Source organism: Arachis ipaensis, chromosome B09 (genome assembly GCF_000816755.2).
Source record: "Arachis ipaensis cultivar K30076 chromosome B09, Araip1.1, whole genome shotgun sequence".
In the NCBI taxonomy this organism is placed as follows: Eukaryota; Viridiplantae; Streptophyta; class Magnoliopsida; order Fabales; family Fabaceae; genus Arachis; species Arachis ipaensis.
In genome coordinates this window covers 3,037,194-3,042,606 of record NC_029793.2, presented here as the reverse complement: position 1 = coordinate 3,042,606, position 5,413 = coordinate 3,037,194, and positions in this window count along the sequence as shown.

The window sequence follows — 5,413 nt, the reverse complement described above, 5'->3', positions numbered from 1 at the left end:
ATATATATACTTGTTATTATTTTAGCCAGTAGCCACAATTTTTTACTTCAAAATCAAGAGAAGACATTTGCTTCTTTTCACATCTACTTTAACACTGTAGAGAGTTAAAGCAGTGAGACAACTTCTGCATTGTTAGCACCTTTTCCATTTGTAGTGTCCATGAAGGAATTCAGATTCTAATATACCCTTCTAAGGTAGCTGTTGAAAGAGCCTAGCAGCGGAAACGACACAAATGTCCAACACAAAAACAATATGGAAGCACTCACAACACAATATGGCAGCAACTATAACAAGCAAATATAGCAAGTAAAGCAATAATAAGTGTTGCCCTCCTTTGGCTGTGTAAATTACAGAATTAGGCAAATTACTTCAACTTTATTGGGATGATACTTTTACATGACAGAACACAATGACGTCGTTTGATTCATGTAGCCGACTCCACCTAGTGGGACAAACTTTGTTGTTATTGTTGTTGTTGTTGTTTATTGGGATGATACTTTGAGAGAAAATGGGTCTCATAGTCATCAGTAGGATCAAGAACCCTGACTTCCTTCAAGAGATTTTCAATTGTTGTAGCTGCTCCATCAGTCTAAATCTTGATTTTGCACTTGACTCCATGGTTTTCCCTAGAGCAAAAGCGTTCCATTCTGTTACAAGTCCCCATACTATTTATATCACCATGACAGCTTCTATTAGCAAGTAGTGATTTATAATCTTTAACTTTTTAGGTTGAGTTAGGCTTCTCAAATCTAAGTATCATAGCCTATCATGAAAGAAGTGTTTGCTTGTACATGAAAGAAGTGTTTATTCTTGGAAGGAGGATTCAACAATATCGTGATGATGACAATTTGAGCATAAGTCTTATGGCAAGTAAGATGAAAGCAAAATACAATAAGTATTGGAGAAATGCAAAAACTATTAACATGTTGTTGTTAATTACTGTAGTTCTAGATCTTTGCCATAAGTTGGATTATGTTGAATGGTGCCTAGTTAATTCTTTTGGTGCGGAAGTGGGCGGTGAATTGAAAAGAAGGAAACCAAGATGATACCCTCTCCCAACCGAGTGCAAGTGATAAAGGCAAAGACATTTATGATATGGGGTTATATCGCCGATCAACCAGTCGCAAATCCAATCTTAAATCTGAGCTTGATCGTTATTTGAATGAAGACTGTGAGCCAGATGATAAGCCTTTGGATATTCTAGGATGGTGGAAGGTTAACTCGAATCGGTTTTCCATCCTAGCAAATATGGTACGGGACATATTGGCTATACCAGTTTCAACAGTGGCTTCTGAGTCTACTTTTAGTATGGGGGGAATTATCATTGATCAATATCGTAGCTCATTGACTCCTAAGATGGTAGAAGCTCTTGTATTTACCGAAGACTGGCTTAAAGGAGACTTTTTCTATTGTCTTGCACCTGAGAATTTCGAAGAGTTTGAAAAGGTCGAGCAAGGTAAATTGAATATTAAATGTTTCTTAAATATATCATATGATTTACTTAGAAAATGTTTTAGTTTAACTTATAATTATAATTTTTTAAAATTTATAATTATAGTTTTTTTGTGTGCAGATTTGATTTTATCAGAGGACATTACTTGTTCAGTGGGTCCAGGTTTAATTGCGCTTGAGGATGACTAGAAAGTCTTGATTGTTTGTTTTATAAGTGGTGAAGAGATTAGACTTACTAAGTTAATTGTTGATGGCGGTAGCTTTTCCTAGACGAGAATTTTGGGTTCTTTTCTTTGATGCTCATTCTTTGCTGCTTCTTTTAGTCTTGCAATGTATGATAAACTTGTCAAAAATTTATGTCCACTAATCTATGATGTTATACACCTTGTCTTGTCCACATTTCTAGCTGTAATTCATGAATTTAGGTATTGGTTGCATTTTTTTTTGTGTATGCACTTTGTGCAAGTTGACCCAGAAATGATTCTCATCATTAATCATGACAGATTAAACAGAGAATGCTCTTGAGACCATTCTTTTTCTTTTATCACCCTATTAACTTGCTTTACCAACTATTTTTCTACCCAATATTTAATGTTTCATTTCCATTATCTTTACTAGGTGTATGTGATAAGTATTGCCACCAAAAGTTTAGAAAAGTAATTATAATTTATAATGGAAGGAATTTTATTATTTACAAATGTTATATGTATTATTTAGAAAGAAAAAAAAATAATTTTTAGATTAAAAAAACAATTTAAAAGAAAAAAGGTAAAAAATTTGGGTTTTTATATGTAAAAAAATTTTTTGGTATAAAAACCAATTTTTTAGTGTAAAAATCGATTTTTTGATATAAAAATCGGTTTTTAGTGTTAAAACCAATTTTTTGATATAAAAACCGATTTTTTATATAAAAACCGATTTTTCTGTATAAAAACCGGGTTTTTCTATATAAAAACCGGTTTTTCTATATAAAAATCGGTTTTTATTTTAATAACCGATTAAAAACCGATTTTGAATTTTACTAACCGGTTAATAACTGATTTTATCATATGAAACCATTTTGGTTAATTCACCACTACTATATTTTTGGTTAACCAAAAAACTGATTTGATTTTTAAATTAACCAAACCATGAACACCCCTAGTGCTATCTATAAAAATTTGTCAACTCTCATCCCACATTGATCTTTATCTCTATTTTCTACAATCAGATCATCAGTTGTTATATCTTCCTCATGGTATGATCAATGAAAGTACCAATTTAATGTTAACTACAAAATACTTACTGAGGTTTAATTTAGTGATGCGAAAAGTATATGTAAAATATTTTGTTGATTTTACTTTTGCTGCAAAAAGCTTTTGCTATATAATAAGACATGTTGGTCTTTTACAAGAATAGCAACATCTCATATTCCAAACTCTCCAAACCTTCCATTTTAGTTGCCCTGTGATTGTAATCACTAGCTAAGAGAAGGGAGTTGAATTTTAGCCTCTTTTTAGCTGAGTATCAATTGCTGCCTTGTCAAAGAACTTTAGGAGATATTTCTGTTTTTGTCTCGTAACTAGTCAAGAGATATTTTCATTTTGTCTCGTAACCGGTTAGGAGATATTTTTCAATTTTGTTTCCTACGCAACAGAATCGGAAATGGAGTAGAAGAGAAATAGAGAATCATACCCAAAAGTATCCTAGTTCAGCTGCTAAGTGCAATGCAGCTTACATCTAGTCTCCATCACAACAGTGATGGAATTTCACTATAATCAACTGATTACATACACCAATTCTTCCCTAGGAACTACCCATTCCTATCTGAGACAAGTCCAAAATCTATTCCCAAAACTGAACCTGACTTAGTCACTTATCAAGCTTTTAACTGCAAAGTGCTAACCCAACTTGTAAGGGAATCCCCGCAAGATCATGAAACATAACACAGATGTACAAAGGAACTCTTAGACATCTATGGCTTTTTCTTTAATTTTGTACACTCTGCATTTTTCCTCTCACTGAAGAAGAGAATACAAAATAAAACCCATTGAAGAAGAAGAACTCTGTAAGCTTAGGGTAGCTATGAGAACTCTGTGCTTTCTCTCCTTATTTCAACCCTTGGTCGTTCACCTTTATTATAGAAGGAGAAGCTTCCAAAGTTGAAACCGGTTCAACCAAGTCACTATCTTCTTCTTCAACACTTAACCTGTTCAGACAGAGAAGAGAGAGAGGAAAAACCAAAGCTGAAATCAACATGCAAGTATGTCTCTCAACCCTTCTCATCAAACTTCATCAATCTGAGCCTTTCATCTTGACTTTGGCCCCAAGAATGAATTCTGACCTTTGATGACTCATTGATCCTTGACAGCTCCTCTCTTTCCATATTTGCTTCTTCCTCCACGTAGCTACAGTAGCTACCTTCTGTCTTGGATGAACAAAAATGGAACTAAGCTTTGTCACAGAGATCTTCTTCTTTGACCGAGGCCGATTGCTTCTACTTTTGGTATGAATCTCTTGAAGCTTCTTCTTCACATCTTGTCTTTAGTGGCAACAATCTTAGCCACTACATACTTCAGATCTTCTTATTGTAAAGGCTATCACCCTAGCCTTTTTCTTCTTCCTAGTTTTTCTGTAATTTCTCTGATAACTTCTTCTTTTTTCCATCTTCTTTTCTGATGGATGTAACAAACGAAACAAAGAGAGAGAAGAGAAAGAAGAAAGAAAGAAACTTTTAAAAGAAGTAATGAATGATATTAAAACAAATTAATTTCCCACTTCCATTCCCTTATACATAAAGTAACGTGTGGATTCATTTAATGCCATCAAATCAATCAGTTACCAAGGCATGTATTAAATTTAATTAAACTTTGAATTCCACCAAGAGAGAGTGGGTAACCGAACTACTTCTCTTTCCTTTCCTTTTCTTTTCAATTTGGGACTATGATGATGATGTTGGTCTCTCAACAAAGATTTTGGGCTGCATATTGGTTTCCTGGCCCAATTAACATTTGCAATGCTTTAAAATAATTCAGCCATAATGCTTAAAATTATTTTTGTACAAAGGCTGAATATTTCCTCAACATATTGGGCTTATGTTACCTTTAGCCCAATAATCAAAATCTGCACACTAAACAAAATCATTAAACAAGCAATTGAAAGCAAAAATCAAATAAAATTTTTTTTAATTAATATTTTTAACAATGTTTGATCATCACAATAATTTCAAGTTTTTCAAACTCATCACCCTGTCAAGTTCAAAATGTCACACTTCATGTGAGTCTGCTTCTTCTGGGGCTAGTTTGATTCTCCAAATTCTTTCTTTGTTCTTTGTATTAGTGTTGAGTTCCACATTTTTCAACTTCAAAACCATCACAACTTTCCCAAATGCTTACCTTTTCTTGGTTGTTCTGTGTTATTTTATAGGCAGACAAAGATACAGATGAAATCTATGCTCAAATGAATCTCCAGTCCTTATCTATAATGATTTGGAATATGCTACTGGTATGGCCAAAAATAAAACAAAAGAAAGACCTGGCATGGTGGATTATGAAATTCTGAACGTCTGGTGGTTTTTTTTAATTAATTTCTATGTCACTCGTCTTTATATCTATTTTTAAAAGATTTGTTCGTTTTTTTAATAATATCAAAATATTAACATATTTGATATTATATTATTATATAGAATATTAACAATGATTTATATCATTATATTTTAATAATTATATTGAGTATTTTAGATTTTTTTTTCCGTGTAAAAAATGCATATTACGTTTAAATTATTTTTATGTAATAAAAAAATAATTAAAAATTTTGTTTGAAATTTGACTCTGCATATCATAATTTTTAGCTATGTCCTTGCTTACATGTTAACTTTTCATGCATAACAAACGAAAAGATATACGCTTAACGAAAAATAATTAAAAGTTAATTTTCGATAATTTTTTTATTAATTGTTTATTTATTAAGAAAATAAAAAACA